The following is a 19,376-nucleotide window of genomic DNA, read 5'->3' as shown; positions in this document are numbered from 1 at the left end:
GTACGTTATTTACAAGAATATCATCTAATCTATTGTCAAAGCTATACTTAGCGCTTAAGTGTGCCACCTTATTGGCCGAACGGCTAATCTTTGACAATTGAAGATTGTTGATCAACTTCGAGATGCTCAACGCTTTCATCTTCAGGTCACGCATAGCAGACCTATCATAGTCCCCCGATGCAAGAGACGCTACCACAAAAGCGCAATCAGTCTCTAAAATTACAGGATTATGAAGAGAAATACCTATGTAGAGACCGGCAATGCAAGCCCTAAGCTCCGCTTCCTCCATGCTTTGACAGGCATCAATGAAATCCCACGACCAAATTTATACTAAAAATATCAATATCTACAATACTGATTATAATGAGTATAAGAACTACGTTTTATAATGAGTGTAAAAATATTGATTTGACATTGTGAATGTTGACACATTTTTCTATAAGTCTGGTGAAAGTAGAGGTACATTGACTTCAGACAAAACTTAAATGCACAATGCAGACTAGTTCCTTCGTCCAGGTGTGTGCCATGTCCTATCATGTCATCACAACAAGGTTAGCTATTAGAGTACCACTACCTCCCTTCTAGTTTAAAGGGCTCGATTCAAAATTTTCACCTACTCTTAGCAAGATAGTAGAGGCGGTGGAATAGTTTTTGAAGTCTGAAAAAGTACTCAACTAGTGCTATCGTTCTTCACAAAAAATGTGTTTACCTATGCATGCATGAACACTAGTTACTCTAACCCCCTCTCTTCTTTAATTCTTTGCCACATTAGCATGTTTGCTATTCACGTGTGCATGATACTAGCTAAGATACCACCATTATGGCCAGCCTTAATCATCGCATGCAATAATTTAGTGCACCTTGAAATATGAACATGTGTGGGGCGTGTATGTTTTTAATGACTTGAGACTATACCTAGCCCGGCATACAAGATGACTTATTATGCACCGTTCCCCATACCTGCAGGAAGCCCGTTCGTCTCCAAATCTTTTCCTCTCCATGTGTGGAAACAATATGCCTGCCAAACTCTCCTTCTCCCTCCGGCGGTCCCACCACTCCACCCCGTGTGAAAAAATCTGCATGCATGACTCTCCTCCCCCCACGCTTGTCCAATCCGTTGTGACCAGCAATATTTCCACCCCTTCGCTCCCCCGTAATTTACTCCAACAAATATGCCCACGTAGTTGTTACTTAACTGCAGGTGCATTGGGTCACTGACGTGTGGGCCCAACAGGGGTCTGGCCCACATGTCAGTGACGCAACTGGACCTGCAGTTAAGTCAGTGCAGCTCAGTCCATATCTTACGTAGGTGTGCCATTGCTCGCTATAAATACTGCACCTCCCATGACATTGCTATCTCCTCCCCCTCACATTCACGTTCATCGCTATCTCCTCCCCCTCCCTCTCACGTCGATCCTCCAGCGACTCCGGCATGGTGAATGGGTAGCACGTCTCGTACTTGATGTTCTCCGCCAAGGGCCAGCAGTGACCGCTGCACGCATCCGTGAGGTGATGCACCATGTCCGCCGGCGAGCCACAAAACGACATCAGGCACTCATAGCAGTGGACGAAGGGCTCCTTCGAGGCATCGACCAGGCCGTCCATGAAACGAGAGTGGCTGTAGGGGACGTTGCGCTAGTTGAATATATGAGCAAGTTACTATGAGATTTAATCCAAATAAGCACAAAATAAATCATGAATTCTACCACGATTTCGAACAGGAAGGACAGAAACACATACGGTGCAACGGGAGCAGCACCGTTGGCGTTGAGGTTGTCGCCCATGTCCAAACACCACGTAGACACGGTCTTTGAGCATGGTTCATAGTCGTTCCATGCTCGGGCATTGAAGTTTGTAACTATTTTAGATTAGAATTACTACTCCTCCGGTGCTAGTAGTAGAGCAGAGTCCTACTCTACTACTCTACTCAAGCAAGTTGGGGCATAGCACTGTAGGGAGTACCAGTACTGTGATCACTCAAGCAAGTTGTCTGGCATCGACATGACCCTACATTGCTGGTATGTGTCTCATAAGTCAAGCAGCGTGCTGTAGTCATCATCACCTGTCCACTTCCCGCAGCACATATTCGCTTCTCCATCTTTGTCCGCACATAATCTTGTCCAATCTTCCATCCCCGCTAAGGCGCCTCCCCCCTCGTCTGAAACCCAAGCACTAACAATGGCAGAACCGAGCAGCGTCCGCCGAAAGAGTGGCTGGAATTCACTCCCCACAGAGGTAATCAAGCTCATTGTTTCGCGTGTGGACAATCTCAGTACCATGCCGCTCGCCGCATGCTCGTCGGGGCTGTACCGTTTACTCAAAGCCCTCAGGCCAGAGCTTTTTAAGCCAGCTCCTTGCTTGCTGATGTCGCCTGATCTTCAGAAACGGCATGTCACACAGCATAACGATTGTAGGGTGGCGATCATCAACCTCCTTGACTGTGATCCGATCCCCGTCAGCCTCAACTACATTAATGGTATGTACTGGGTCGACATGAACACGTCTTGGATGGTGCTCGTCGACGGTCGCGGCAGCTGGATACTCGTGGAGGTCTACACCCGGAAATTGATCCCCCTTCCTTCGATTAACACTTCAATGCTTTGGCACCGCATCCCAGAATACTCGGAATCTTACAGTAGCCAACATGATACCAAGTTTGATTTGCTCAAGGTTGTAATCTGCCAAGTGCCCACAAGATCTGCAAATTATAAAGACTTCAGGCTAATTGCGTTCTTCAACCACGGTCTCGCCTATCTGACAGGTCACTGCGGTAAGTGGATAAATCTGCACGCCCATCGCAGGATCATACATCCTCCATGGTTCTCTGATGCCATTGAACACAAGGGCTTCATTTACGCTGTCGACTCCTTCTATGGCTGGACGTATTGCTGGCCTACTCCAGTCATCGCTACAAACAGCTGTTACAGCAGTATGTTACTTTTCTATGATATCATGATGGCTTGCTTATATTACTGTCAACATTTGCTGAAAAAATATTCATGCTCATAACATGCTGTTCTTAAGATTGACTAAATCAAGAGCCCTTTTTTATTTGACTCCAACTTGATATGATGTTGTAGGCCGCCTGGTGTCCCTACCCTTCCTAATCCCATAACCTTTCAAAGAAAAGCGGCATGGCAGTTGCAGGTGGTTCCTGGCTCGATCAGACGACGGCGAAAGATTGATGATCGTTCGCACATACCGGACGTGTTGTTTCGCGGAATACAATCACAGTCACTGCAAGGTCTTTGAGCAGGATCCCAGCTTCTCTGGGCCTTCAGGAATTTTTGACTGGAGGCTGGTAAGTAGCCTTGGTACACGCTCTCTATTTGTCGGACTAAATTATCCGATTAACCAGGAGATAACCGACGGCAAGGATCATGATGGCAGCATGGTTTCGTTCATTAGGCAAAAATGTGTGTACACAGCGTACCATGCGTATCTGCATGCACCATACCCTGATATGTGCCGCCACGCTCTGCAGCCCAAAGTAGGAGAGAGGGTCGCAAGTATCAGACTTCGACCTGCTGGCTGGAGTTTCCCCCGTCAGGCACCCATCTGGTTCAAGTCGTCAGCCAATCTCCATAGCTTAATAAATAGTAACGTCTAACTGAGCCAGTTAGTTAGATGCGTACACTTGGTGTAGTAGGATCTTTATTTAGTTTGATGCATACACTTGTTATTTTTTGGTAGCCCTTTTGTAATGATGGCTGATGTTTGGTTTGGAAGAGAGAGCTGCGTCTTCACTCTTCTGGCCTGCTTACTGCTTCTGTTGCACCCCCAGCCCTGGTTGCTGCTGCTGTTTTCAATGTACAATCAGTACTATATTTCGTCTGTTGGTTGAATAAATGTGTTGTTAGAACGACAAGCACAATGTTTTGGAAGTCGTTGCACGGTTCGATCCTTTAGTGCCCCGTACCATACGTAGCGCATACTATTTTTCGTATGGAACACATTTTCCACTTGTTGATAACATGCAGCCCACTAATGAAGGCCCAATAGAAAAGCCCATAATTAACTGGAAGGGAGGGTCTCACATGAATCCGGCCTAGGTACATGCTCATGGTCCCATAAACATAAATAAGTAAATAAGTAAATAAATAAATAAAGCTAAATGCTCATGCACCAGTTCTTTGGGAAAATAGGTAGCACACTATTTCTTTTTGAAGAATACCCAAGCTAGGCCTATTTGTCTTCTCCGAATTACTGGGCTGCAAATCTTTCAAGACGAGGAGGGATGCCTTCCGGCCTGGCTTAAGAGTATGGTCAATGTCTGTTAAAAGTAATATCAAAAGGGGTTGAAAATTCCAAAAAATATATAGCAAATGGGATATAAGTTTCTTTTTTTGTTTTTGTTCTTCACTGATATCTTATACGTATTTCATTGGATTTAACATGACATAGTACTAATTTATTTTAGTATGGCTATTAATTTTTGGATTAAGAATATTTCGTCCCCTAGCAAAAAATTGCGAATTTTCAAAATTTCTGACATATTTAGTTGATTTTTTTACCCTGGTACTGACCAGAAAATGGCCGGCAATTCTAAAAATGGAAAACGGGCTACAATAAATTCCATATGAATTAGAAAATGAGTAAAACTTATAAAAATAATAGAAAATGGGCTGTACACATCACAGATTTCGAGACTGACTTGTTTACGCAAGGCTTTGTCATAGAACACATGATTCTAGCAGCAGTGACTGTTGGATGTCCATCCAACGGCCAACGTGCTTCTTCAATCTCTGATCTTCCTGCTCCAGCCGCCTAAACTAGCGCCGGCGGGACTTCCTGCTCCCTCCTCTTGTGGCCCGCTGTGATGCCGCGCAGGCTTCCCCGGCCCACCCTACTCCCTCCACCGGCCTGGCCGCACGCAATCAACTGCCTCCTTATTATGCGAAGAAATGATTCCTCCCACTGACATCTAGGGCGCACCGGTTGGGAGGCTGACCTGTGGGCCTACTAAGTTGACGCGTACGCAGAGCTTGTCAACTTAGTCAACAAACGATTCTAGCAGTAGTAACCGTTGGATCTGAATCGAACGGTCCTGCTGCTTCTTCAATCGCTGCTCTTCTTGAACCAGCCGCCCAAACCAGCGTCGGGGAGACCGCCTGCTCCTGCCTCCAGTGGCCGGCTATGCTGTCATTGAGGCCTCATCGCCCCCTACTACTCCCACCGCTAGCCAGCCCTGTGGCGACGCAGCCTCACACCGCAGCCGAACCAGTGCACCCTCGTACTCCTCTCCGTGTGGGCATCCACTGCCGCGTCTTCCCCGGCTCTGCGTCGTCCCCTTCCTAGGCCTCGCCGTCGTCCACCGCCTTGGTGCTCTCGGCGTGACGTGGTCAACGTGGTCAATGACATTCCATCGGAAGAGTACTGTACGTGGAGAGGCTGACAGCTGGGTCCACGGCCACAGCCCAGTTTTTTTGTGATTTGCCAAGTAAGTCGCTTTGTCGGGCCTGTTGGGCTGCAAATCATTCAAGACGAGGAGAGCTTTCATTCGGCTGGCCGAGAAAATGGCCCATCAGTAATGAGAAATGGGATGTACATTTTTAAAACACATCAAACCGACAATTAGTTTCAAATATTTTTTTTTATTTCAAGATTTTAAATTACATTAATTTTTATGCGTGTAGAATTTGTTGGATTATATAGATATACATTTATTTTTAAAATTAGTTTGAATGTGAGTCAAAATTTCGGAATTAAAAATAGTTCGAACCGCACCGAAATATGCAAAATTTCGTATAATTTTTTAACCGTGGCCACAATATGGGTTGTAATGCTAACAAAAAAAATATGGGCTCAAAAAACCTTAATAATTAGCAAATGGGCTGTAAATTATTAGAAATAATGGCAGATGGGTTGTATGCTGTTTTCCACAGATTTGAGGCTTTCCTAAAAAAAGGTTGACGCACAAGCAGTGACTGTTGGATGGTCATCCAACGGCCATCGTGCTTCTTCAATCTCTGCTCTTCCTGCTCCAGCCGCTCAAACAAGCGCCGGTGGGACTGCCTGCTCCCTCCTCCCCGCGGCTGGCTCTACTGTCGCGCAGGCCTCACCGCCCCACCGTACTCCCATCGCTGGCCTAGCCATCTCTCTACTCACTCACACCTGCTGTTATTCTCCGGCGACGGCAGACGAACCAGTAAACCCTCGTACAGTCGTACTCCCCTCCGCATGGGAAACAACTGCCGAGTCTTCCCTGCCTCCGTGTCATTCCCTTCCTAGGCCTCGCCGTCGTCCACCGCCCTGGTGCTCTCGGCGCGGCCTGCTCAACATGGTCAATGACCGACATGCATCTGAAGTGGACTGTACGTGGAGAGGCCGACAGCTGGGTCCACGGCCGCATGCAAGGAAATGCCTTCCTTATTACGCGCAAAATAATGATTCCTCCACCTGACATCAGGGACCCACAGAAAGGGCCTCTGTATTTTGCGAAAAAACATTACCGCCGCTGACAGCTCGGTCCCACCAGCTATATCTTCGCACGCAAGGAAGTGCCTCCTTATTACGCACAAAAAAATGAATACTCCCCCTGTTAGCTGGGACCCAGTATAGTGGCAGGCTGACTTGTGGGCCTACTAAGTTGACGGGGACGGAGGGCTTTGTCAACTTAGTCAATATGCACGATTCTAGCTCCAGTGACCGTACGATGTCCATCCAATGGTCGTAGTGCTTCTTCAACCTCTGGTCTTCTTGCTCCAGCAGCCCAAACCAGCGTTGGTCGTGCCTCATGCTCCTGCCTCCCGTGGCCGGTTGCGATGCGGCGGAGGCCTCACCGCCCCTACTACTCCCACCGCTGGCCAGGCCATCCCTCTACTCACCCACACCCCCTGTTATTCTTCGGCGACAACAGCCTCACACGCAGCGAACCAGTGAACCCTCGTACTCCTCTACGTGTGGGCATCCACTGCCGCGTCTTCCCCAGCTCCGCATCATCCCCTTCCTAGGCCTCGCCGTCGTCCACCGCCCTGGTGCTCTCGGCGCGGCGTGGTCAACGTGGTCAAGGAACGGCTTCCATCGGACGTGGACTGTACATGGAGAGGCTGACAGTTGGGTCCATGGCCGCAGCAAGGAAGTGCCTCCTTGTTACGTGCAAAATAATTATTCCTCCACCTGACAGCAGGGACCCACCGGAGGGACACCGTATTTCTCGAAAAAAACGTTTTTCCCTAACTGCTGGGACCCACCAGCTACACCTTCGCACGCAAGGAAGTGTGTCCGGGCAAAAAAACAAAATGATTCGCCCCCCTGACTGCTGGGACCCACCAGCTACATCTTCGCACGCAAGGAAGTGCCTGATAGTCGGGACCCACCTAGTCGAAGCGTACATAGCGTTGTCATTCTGGTCGCGAACGTGTAAGTACATATTGGTCGATGTAGAGGCGCGCGCATGTCGTAGTAGAGGCACGCACGTGTCGTAGTAGAGGCGCGCACATGTCGTAGTAGAGGCGCGCACGTAGCATATACACGTACATACAGCGGCCAGGGTGCAAGAAAGAAAATACGTCCACATATGTGTACATCCGGGCAGGGTCTCGAACGCCTACTCGCGCATATGTACGGCCAGGGCTCGTGTACATGGCTGGGTCGGAACGGAGAAACAACGTCGTCGTCGTGTTCATGGGAAGGCAACAGAACGCGTCGTGTTCATGGGGAGGCAACAGAATGCGTCGTGTTCATGGGGAGGCAACGGAATGCGTCGTGTTCATCGGGAGGCAACGGAACGCGTGGGAGCCAACTGGCTGGGTCGGAACGGAATGCGTGGTCGTGTTCATCGGGAGGGCTTGGATGGAACAGGCGATGGAAACGAGGCCTGGCGTACCGTAGAATGGAGGAAACGGACCTCCTACGGTCGAAACGGGGGTCCTGTTGATTGGGAGGGGTGTGGCGTACCACAAAACGGAGGAAATGGACCTCCTACGGTCGAAACGGGGGTCCTGTTGATCGGGAGGGGTGTGGCGTACCGCAAAACGGACAAAATAGACCTCCTACGATCGAAACGGGGGTCCTCTTCATCGGGAGGGGTGTGGCGTACCGCAAAACGGGACTCCACGGGATATTGTTCATCTCCACCGTCGACCTCCTCGAGCCTTCACGGGCTACCGTCGACCTCCTGCAGCCTCCACGGGCTACTGTCGACCTCCTCCAGCCTCCACGGGCTCCTGTTCATCCAGCCTCCACCGCGCGCTACTCCACCGGCTACTGTTCAACCACCCCTCCACCGTCTACTGTTCATCCAGCCCTCCACACCATGGGGTCCTGTTCAACCACCCCTCCACAGGCACCCCTCCACCATCTACTGTTCATCCAACCCTCCACCACACCACGGGGTCCTGTTCATCCAGAGGCAACGCCACCGCTCACTGTTCATCCACCCCCCCAACGCTCACTGTTCATCCAATCGATCGGCTTCAGTTAGTAGCAGTAGCGAAGGAATCGCTCGATCGGGTTCAGTTAACAGCCATCGATCGATCGCTCGGGTTTAGTAACGCGTAGCCTGCAGTGCAATCGCTCGGGTTCAGTTAGAGCCCAACGCCTCGCTCGGGTTTAGTTAGAGCCAACGCCTCGCACACACGCACATACGTGTACGAGAGAAACGCGCATCGCTCAGCCCCCGACCTCCCACCGTAACCAGGAACTCCCCGAAATTTTCCTCGCCCTCGCTTCTACCACGGTTTTTTCCATCATGGACGGCCCAAAGAATGTCATGCAGCTGCGTCTCCGGCCCGCCCAGGACGAAAAGCCCATTTTTTGTCATGATTTTTTGTCATAGAAGTAGGAGCCCACCACATATATGATGATACCGGGTTTTGTCACAATTATCGTCATAGAAGTGTCATATGTATGACAGAAAAAATTTCGTTCGGCCCAAAATGTCACGGATGTGTCTTTTTTTTTTAGTGTCATACTTCATCGAAGAGGCTATGGTGTTGATGTAGAAGCCCTGTGTGATCGATGCCCCCTCCGGTGGAGCTCCAGAACAGGCCCCAAGATGGGATCTTGTGGATACAGAAAGTTACGGCGGTGGAATTAGGGTTTTGGCTCCGTATCTGATCGTTTGGGGGTACGTAGGTATATATAGGAGGAAGAAGTACGTCGATGGAGCAATAGGGGGCCCACGAGGGTGGAGGGCGCCCCTGGGGTAGGCAGGCGCGCCCCCCTACCTCGTGGTCTCCTCTTTTCTTTCTTGACGTAGGGTCCAAGTCTCCCGGGTCTTGTTCGTTGAGAAAATCACGTTCCCGAAGGTTTCATTCCGTTTGGACTCCGTTTGATATTCCTTTTCTTCGAAACCCTAAAACAGGAAAAAAAACAGCAATTCTGGGATGGGCCTCCGTTTAATAGGTTAGTCCCAAAAATAATATAAAAGTGGATAATAAAGCCCAATAATGTCCAAAACAGTAGATAATATAGCATGGAGCAATCAAAAATTATAGATACGTTGGAGACGTATCAAGCATCCCCAAGCTTAATTCCTGCTCGTCCTCGAGTAGGTAAATGATAGAAACAGAATTTTTGATGCGGAGTGCTACTTGGCATAATTTTAATGTAATTCTTCTTAATTGTGGTATGAATTTTCAGATCCGAAAGATTCAAGACAAAAGTTCATATTGACATTAAAAATAATAATACTTCAAGCGTACTAACTAAGCAATTATGTCTTCTCAAAATAACATGGCCAAAGAAAGTTCATCCCTACAAAATCATATAGTTTAGTCATGTTTCATTTTCGTCACACAAGAATGCTCTCATCATGCACAACACCGATGACAAGCCAAGCAATTGTTTCATACTTTAGTAATCTCAAACCTATAAACTATCACGCAATATATGAGCGCGAGCCATGGACATAGCACTGTGGGTGGAATAGAATATAATGAGGGGGGTTATGTGGAGAAGACAAAAAAGGAGAAAGTCTCACATCAACGAGGCTAATCAATGGGCTATGGATATGCCCACCGATTGATGTTAATGCAAGGAGTAGGGATTGCCATGCAACGGATGCACTAGAGCTATAAATGTATGAAATATCAACAAAAGAAACTAGTGGGTGTGCATCCAACTTGCTTGCTCATGAAGACCTAGGGCACTTGAGGAGGCCCATTGTTGGAATATACAAGCCAAGTTCTATAATGAAAAATTCCCACTAGTATATGAAAGCGACAAAATAAGAGACTCTCTATCATGAAGATTACGGTGCTACTTTGAAGCACAAGTGTGGCAAAGGATAGTAACATTGTCCCTTCTCTCTTTTTCTCTTATTTTTTATATGGCCTTTCTCTTTTTTTTATATTCCTCACTTGGGACAATGCTCTAAAAAATTATGATCATCACACTTCTATTTATTTACAACTCAATGATTACAACTCGATACTAGAACAAAAGATGACTATATATGAATGCCTCCGGCGGTGTACCGGGATATGCAATGGACCAAGAGTGACATGTATGAAAGAATTATGAACGGTGTCTTTGCGACAAATACTATGTCAACTACATGATCATGCTAAGCAATATGGCAATGATGAATGTGTCATGATGAAACGGAATGATGGAAAGTTGCATGGCAATATATCTCGGAATGGCTATGGAAATGCCATAATAGGTAGGTATGGTGGCTGTTTTGAGGAAGATATAAGGAGGTTTATGTGTGAAAGAGCGTATCATATCACGGGGTTTGGATGTACCGGCGAAGTTTGCGCCAGCTCTCAATGTGAGAAAGGGCAATGCATGGTACCGAAGAGGCTAGCAAGGATGGAAGGGTGAGAGTGCGTATAATCCATGGACTCAACATTAGTCATAAAGAACTCACATACTTATTGCAAAAATCTACAAGTCATCAAAAACCTCGATACTACACGCATGCTCCTAGGGGGATAGATTGGTAGGAAAAGACCATCGCTCGTCCCCGACCGCCACTCATAAGGAAGACAATCAAATAACACCTCATGTTTCAAATTTGTTGCATAACGTTTACCATACATGCATGCTACGGGACTTGCAAACTTCAACACACGTATTTCTCAATTTCACAACTACTCAACTAACACGACTTTGATATTATTACCTCTATATCTCAAAACAATCATCAAGCATCAAACTTCTCTTAGTATTCAAAACACTCTTAAGAAAATTTTACTAACTTTGAATACCTAGCATATTAGGATTTAAGTAAATTACCATGCTATTAAGACTCCCAAAATAATCTAAGTGAAGCATGAGAGATCAATAGTTTCTATAAAACAAATCCACCACCGTGCTCTAAAAGATATAAGTGAAGTACTAGAGCAAAACTATATAACTCAAAAGATATAAGCGAAGCACATAGAGTATTCTAACAAATTCCAAATCATGTATGGCTCTCTCAAAAGGTGTGTACAGCAAGGATGATTGTGTTAAACTAAAAATCAAAGACTCAAATAATACAAGACACTCGAAGCAAAACACATATCATGTGGCGAATAAAAATATAGCTCCAAGTAAAGTTACCGATAGAAGTAGACGAAAGAGGGGATGCCTTCCGGGGCATCCCCAAGCTTTGGCTTTTAGGTGTCCTTAAATTATCTTGGGGGTGCCATGGGCGTCCCCAATCTTAGGCTCTTGCCACTCCTTGTTCCATAATCCATCAAATCTTTACCCAAAACTTGAAAACTTCACAACACAAAACTTAAAGTAGAAAATCTCGTGAGCTCCATTAGCGAAAGAAAATAAAAGACCACTTCAAGGTATTGTAATGAACTCATTATTTATTTATATTGGTGTTATACCTACTGTATTCCAACTTCTCTAAGATTTATAAACTATTTTACCAGCCATAGATTCATCAAAATAAGCAAACAACACACGAAAAACAGAATCTGTCAAAAACAGAACAGTCTGTAGTAACCTGTAGCTAGCTCAAGATCTGGAACCCCAAAAATTCTAAAATAAATTGCTGGACGTGAGGAATTTATTATAAATCATCTGCAAAAAGAATTAACTAAATATCACTTTCCAAATAAAAATGACAGTAGTTCTCGTGAGCGCTAAAGTTTCTGTTTTTTTACACCAAGTTCAACAAGACTTTCCCCAAGTCTTCCCAACGGTTCTACTTGGCACAAACACTAATTAAACACAAAAAACACAACCAAAAACATAGGCTAGATAAATTATTTATTACTAAACAGGAGCAAAAAGCAAGAAATAAAAATAAAATTGGGTTGCCTCCCAACAAGCGCTATCGTTTAAAGCCTTATAGCTAGGCATAATATTTCAATGATGCTCACATGAAAGATAATAATTGAAGCACAAAGAGAGCGTCATAAAACACGTGACAAACACATCTAAGTCTAACATACTTCCTATGCATAGGTATCTTATAGGCAAACAAATTATCCAGGCAAACAAAAACTAGCATATGAAAGGAAGAGGAAAGAAACAATAGCAATCTCAACATAACGAGAGGTAATTTAGTAACATGAAAATTTCTACCACCATATTTTCCTCTCTCATAATAATTACATATAGGATCGTAAGCAAATTCGACAATATAGCTATCACAAAACATATTCTTGACAAGATCCACATGTATGCAAAGTTGAAACTCTTCCAAAATAGTGGGATTAACATTAACTAAAGTCATGACCACTCCAAACCCACTTTCAATAATATTGCAAACACTATTATCAATCTCATATTCATCATGGGGCTTAAATAAATTTTCAAGATCAAAAGTAGAATCACCCCAATCATGATCATTGCAACAAATAGTAGTCATAGCAAAACTAGCATCCCCACGCTTAGGGTTTTGCATATCATTAACACAATTGACATTAAGAGAATTTATAATAACATCATTGCAACCATGCTTTTCATCGAAGGAACTATCAAGTATGGGTGCAATAGCAACGATCTCATGTTTAACATAAGGAACTATAGCAAATTCATCTTCATAAATATTGGCATCATGGCCACAAGAATAGCAGGCATCATGTTCGTCAAGGGATATTTCAACCAAATCATCGGAATCATCATTATCTATAGATTCATGCATATCATTATTTTCTTCCAAAGCAACGTTCATTCTTTCAATAAATTCTTGGACATAGACATTATGAGCAAAGTTTTCATTGCAATATTTAAGTATGACGGAATTTTCAGATTTATTGAGAGTAAAATGATACTTTTCAATCAAAGAAGCAACTTCATGAGCACCCTTAAAAACGACAAATTCTTCAATTTGTTTGATATCATAATAACTATAAACACCCTTTGCATAAGAAGATAAGATTTCATTATCATTGAACTCACATAGGTAGGGAAGGTGTTTTTTAGGGTTCTTAGAGCAACAAGTAAAATCACAAATTTCACAAAGATTCCAAGCATAGCAAACTATTTGTATGATACCATAAGAGCTTCCCTTTTTCAGAAAAACGATGACACACAAAATGAGCATGCTCATCTAAAGATTTCCCATCAACTAGGCTAGTTGGGGTTTCAGCACGAGCACATAAGGATCGAAGGATCCAAGTAGAACACTTTAAGTGGATCCATATCAATAGATTTTTAGCAAGCAAAGATGCAAGCAAATAGAAGGCACATGGAAACACAAATAAGGATACATACAGGAAGAAGGCAAACAAAAGAGGAGGCAAATAAAACGGCAAGGGTGAAGTGGGGGAGAGGAAAACGAGAGGCAAATGGCAAATAATGTAATGCAGGAGATAAGGGTATGTGATGAGTACTTGGTATGTTGACTTTTGCGTAGACCTCCCCGACAACGGCGCCAGAAATCCTTCTTGCTACCTCTTGAGCACTGCGTTGGTTTTCCCCAAAGAGGAAGGGATGATGCAGCAAAGTAGTGTAAGTATTTCCCTCAGTTTTTGAGAGCCAAGGTATCAATCCAGTAGGAGGCTACGCGCGAGTCCCTCGTACCTGCACAAAACAACTAAATACTCGCAACCAACGCAAATAGGGGTTGTCAATCCCTATAAGGCCACTTACGAGAGTGAGATCTGATAGATATGATAAGATAATATTTTTTGGTATTTTTATGATAAAAGATGCAAAGTAAAATAAAGGCAAAGTAAATAGCAAAGGAAATACTAAGTAGTAGGAGATCAATATGATAAAGATAGACCCGGGGGACATAGGTTTCACTAGTGGCTTCTCTCGAGAGCATAAGTATTCTACGATGGGTGAATAAATTACTGTTGAGCAATTGACAGGATTGAGCATAGTTATGAGAATATCTAGGTATGATCATGTATATAGGCATCACATCCGAGACAAGTAGACCGACTCCTGCCTGCATCTACTACTATTACTCCACTCATCGACCGCTATCCAAGATGCATCTAGAGTATTAAGTTAAAAACAGAGTAACGCCTTAAGCAAGATGACATGATGTAGAGGAATAGACTCATGCAATATGAAGAAAACCCCATCTTGTTATCCTCGATGGCAACAATACAATACGTGCCTTGCTGCCCCTACTGTCATTGGGAAAGGACACCGCAAGATTGAACCCAAAGCTAAGCACTTCTCCCATTGCAAGAAAGATCAATCTAGTAGGCCAAACCAAACTGATAATTCGAAGAGACTTGCAAAGATAACCAATCATACATAAAAGAATTCAGAGAAGATTCAAATATTGTTCATAGATAGACTTGATCATAAACCCACAATTCATCTGTCTCAACAAACACACCGCAAAAAGAAGATTATATCGAATAGTTCTCCACAAGAGAGGAGGAGAACATTGTATTGAGATCCAAAAAGAGAGAAGAAGCCATCTAGCTACTAACTATGGACCCGTAGGTCTGAGGTAAACTACTCACACTTCATCGGAGAGGCTATGGTGTTGATGTAGAAGCCCTCCGTGATCGATACCCCCTTCGGCGGAGCTCTAGAACAGGCCCCAAGATGGGATCTCGTGGATACAGAAAGTTACGGCGGTGGAATTAGGGTTTTGGCTCCGTATCTGATCATTTGGGGGTACGTAGGTATATATAGGAGGAAGGAGTACGTCGGTGGAGCAACAGGGGCCCACGAGGGTGGAGGGCGCGCCTGGGGTAGGCAGGCGCGCCCCCTACCTCGTGGCCTCCTCTTTTCTTTCTTGACGTAGGGTCCAAGTCTCCCGGGTCTTGTTCGTTGAGAAAATCAAGTTCCCCGAAGGTTTCATTCCGTTTGGACTCTGTTTGATATTCCTTTTCTTCGAAACCCTAAAACAGGCAAAAACAGCAATTCTGGGTTGGGCCTCCGGTTAATAGATTAGTCCCAAAAATAATATAAAAGTGGATAATAAAGCCCAATAATGTCCAAAATAGTAGATAATATAGCATGGAGCAATCAAAAATTATAGATACGTCGGAGACGTATCACTTTTCTTGGCCGAGGTGGCGAGCGAGCCATTCGTCACGGATGTTGTGTTTGAAGGCTGCTAGGGCTTCGGCATCCGGACAATCGACGATTTGGTTCTTTTTAGTTAAGAACCTAGTCAAGAATTTCCTGGCGGACTCTCCGGGCTGTTGAACTATATGTCTTAAGTCATCAACGTCCGGAGGTCGAACATATGTACCTTGGAAGTTATCGAGGAAGGCCTCTTCCATGTCCTCCCAGCTGCCAATAGAATTTGCAGGCAGACTGTTGAGCCAGTGTCGAGCTGACCCCTTGAGTTTTAAAGGGAGGTATTTGATGGCGTGGAGGTCATCGCCGCGGGCCATATGAATGTGGAGAATGAAGTCTTCGATCCACACCGCAGGGTCCGTGGTTCCATCGTACGATTCTATATTCACGGGTTTGAACCCTTCTGGGAATTCATGATCCAGGACCTCATCAGTGAAGCAATGAGGGTGTGCAACGCCTCTATATCGGCCCGTATCGTGACGTAGCTCTGATTGAGTCCGTCCGCGGTTTTCGGCCCGCGCATGACTAAGTTTGTCACGTCCGAATAGGTGGTCGTCATCGCGTTCGAGGCACGCCCTCGCGATCCGTAGATTGATCTAGTAAGTCCTGCTTTATTGTTCAGGTTTTGCCGGAGGTCATATGTATGAACATGGGCTAATTTACCTCTGCCTGTGGGCTGAGGTGGGGCTGGCTGGTGTTCGGCGAGAGTTGTCGTTTTGTCTCGACCATGTGGTGGTCGGTCAGCCGCATTGTACAATGGAGGTATGTAGTTCGGCGCCTCCTCGTCAAACTGAGGTAGCAATTTGCGCGTTGGGTAGCTTTTGGTTGGGTGCTTGAGGCCGTACTCTTCGGCTGCTAGGACATCCGTCCATTTATCATTGAGCAGATCTTGGTCAGCTTGAAGCTGTTGCTGCTTCTTTTTCAGGCTCCTTGCGGGGGCGATTAGCCTCAGGCACGATGAAATCGTCGGTGCCGAGGCTCACCTCATCCTCGGAAAGCGGAAGATAACTTCCGTCCTCTGAGTCTTCATGCGTGGCCTGTTTACCGGGGCTAACCTGCCCTCCTTCCCGTTCATCTTGTTCATTAGCTGTATCGATGGGGTATTCATTGTTTTCGGCACCTTCTGGAGTGTTATCTTCTCCTGTGCCGGTGTTGCTGTCTTTACTGCGACGTGACTTAGAGCGGCGCCTCTGCCGCTGGCGCTTGGACTGTATTTCAGAAGGTTTATCCTCAGCTGGATCTTCTTTGTCCTCGCCGCTGTTCTCCTTTGGTGCATCCACCATGTATACATCATACGAGGAAGTGGCCGTCCAGTGTTTGGTGAACGGCAGGTTCTGGGCCTCTTCTTCTCCGGCATTGTCGTCCATACCGTCGATGTCTTCGGAGTCGTAATCAAGTTCTTCGGTCAAATCCTCGACCGTGGCTATGAAGTGGGTGGCGGGTGGGAAGCAAAATTCTCCACCGTCAGCCCCTAGTTCGAGGGATATAGTTTGGCTATGAGTCCTCCGCCAAGGACAGGTTCTTTAATGATTTAGCACATCGCCCAAAGGCGAGTGCTGGAAGATGTCTGCGGCGCTGAACTTGAAGATCGATAAATGATCAATTTCGGCGTCCGCGGGTTCACGTGGTTCGGAACGTACGGCCGGAGACGAGTCTGGAGTTCCGGTGACAAAGATGTCGTGAGAGGTTAGGTCTATGTGTGGCTCCAACGCCGTGGAATCTATGGCCTCCGTGGTGGGGTTGATCCTCCCGTCCTCGGATGGCGCAGTCTGCTCCGGATCTAGGGCCAGAGCGGTTACATGAGCAATCTCCTGAATGCGGCCTGATGACAGATTTAGGTCATGATCATCGGGGTGACCGGGAGCGGCTACCGCGGTCTCGAATCCGGCGAAGATCAAGTCTCCACGGATGTCCGCGACGTAGTTCAAGCTTCCGAATCTGACCTGATGGTAAGGGGCGTGGCTTTCGATCTGCCAGATGACCAAACGAATTGGCCTGCAGTGCGAAGCCGCCGAACACGAAGATCTGTCTGGGGAGGAAAATTTCTCCTTGGACAACGTCATTACGGACGATTGAAGGGACCATCAAACCTTTTGGCGACAGCACAGTGGAACTCTCAATGAAAGCACCAATGTCGGTGTCAAAACCGGCGGATCTCGGGTAGGGGGTCCCGAACTGTGCGTCTAAGGTCGATGGTAACAGGAGACAAGGGACACGATGTTTACCCAGGTTCGGGCCCTCTCTATGGAGGTAATACCCTACGTCCTGCTTGATTGATATTGATGAATATGAGTATTACAAGAGTGGATCTACCTCGAGATCGTAATGGCTAAACCCTAGAGGTCTAACTTGTATGGCTATGATAATGAGTATCCTATCCGGACTAAGTCCTCCGGTTTATATAGACACCGGGAGGATCTAGGGTTACACAAGGTCGATTACAAAGAAGGGAATCTACATATCCGATCGCCAAGCTTGCTTTCCACGTCAAGGAGAGTCCCGTCCGGACATGGATGCAGTCTTGGTCTTCGTATCTTCACATCCCAATAGTCCGGCCCATGGCTAACAGGCCGGATGCCCGAGGACCCCTCAATCCAGGACTCCCTCACCCGTCTGGGTCCAAATTTCGTGACCGGCATCGACCGGGCGGCCTGCCCGGGCGTTTGAGACGGGTTTGAGGGGTTCGGTTGTAGATGCTATAAGGCAAGGGCATGGGCAGGTAGGGCTGCATGCAGCGTGGCTGCTGGGTTGCATCTCCGTCTAACATTTTGTAATTTTGTTTTCGGGAAGATCTCACATTTTCTGCTTTTTAGAACAAATCTAACATTTTTGAATATCCATTTTTGAGCCCAGACTCATCTACACCCAGTCAAGAAAAATTCATATCTTTTTAAAAATCTACTTTTTTAGACTATAGATAATTTGGTGCGTGAGGTGTGTCCGAAATTTCAGACCATTTGGACATACGAGTAGCTCTTAACAAAAAAGACAAATTAGGGCTAGAACAATACATGAGCAATAAACTTTTTTACAACCCAAAATTGTCTTTTTTTGCCGAGAGTTATTCAGATATCCAAATGATCTGAAATTTGAAGCGCACCTCACGCACCAAATTATCTACCATGTAAAAAGATTTTTTTTTAGTATTTGTTTTGAGTTTTTCCTTCATCATGGGTCCAGATGAGTATGGGCATCGAATTGCTGCTCTCCAACATTTCCCCTTTTTTAAGTGGTAGATCTCAATTTCCTAGTTATGTAAGTTGTGCTGGGTTGCTTAGCATGCTTGATGGGCTAAAAGAAAATAAGCTGAGCGGGGGCAACTCCGTATGACATGGGCCTAGTACAAATGGGTTGCCCTCACTGTGTTGTACGTGCAATAGCCCTTGCCTTGCAGTGGACGGGAATGTCTCCTCGCAATGAACAACATCGTTGGAAGACTGAAACAAGTAAATCCAGAAATAATGCGAGCACCAAATGTCAAGTCTAGAATTTAAGCCCCGGTGAGCTGAAAATACCATCGTCCTCCTGATCATCCAACGACATGTTGGTTCGCCATCCAATTCTTTCCAAAAAAAAGTATGACTAATCATGTACCAAATGCGGGGAAGAAAATTCTCAAAAGAAGAATGTGGAGAAGAAAAATCACGTTGGCGCATTCGGCCAGCAGCGCACCACCCAACCGAAGACAACGAGTGCCAGCCGCGAGCCTGAGTTGTCCGCACGCACAGGCGCACAACCACGGGCACCGGGGCGCACGTCGTCCTCCCCTCCCCCGAAAAAACAAAAACCAACGCCAGCCGGGTCGTGGGGCCGCGAGAGCCAGCCGGGGCGACGAGTGCGGCCGTCCCCTGCCCCGTCGCCCGCCTCCCCGCTATACATACCCCCCACCCCACCACCCCAAACCTACCGCTCACCCCCGCCTCCTCCACCGTCTCCGCCCTCCGTCGCGCCACCGGACCGCCACCGCCGCTCCCCGTCCCCCCCTT

At 46.3% G+C, this 19,376-nt stretch overlaps 1 protein-coding gene across 1 annotated transcript in view; it reads left to right on the top strand.

The window, feature by feature from the left end:
- The first annotated feature begins 19,274 nt into the window (after positions 1-19,274).
- The window catches only part of LOC119286869 (actin-1-like), a 2,795-nt gene continuing 2,693 nt past the window's right edge, over positions 19,275-19,376 (top strand). The window contains exon 1 of the mRNA XM_037566338.1: positions 19,275-19,376. The gene's annotated coding sequence lies outside the window, so the exon portion shown is untranslated.

Source organism: Triticum dicoccoides, chromosome 4A (assembly GCF_002162155.2).
Source record: "Triticum dicoccoides isolate Atlit2015 ecotype Zavitan chromosome 4A, WEW_v2.0, whole genome shotgun sequence".
In the NCBI taxonomy this organism is placed as follows: Eukaryota; Viridiplantae; Streptophyta; class Magnoliopsida; order Poales; family Poaceae; genus Triticum; species Triticum dicoccoides.
The sequence above is the reverse complement of the archived record's forward strand: the minus strand, read 5'-3'. Positions and strand labels throughout refer to the sequence as shown.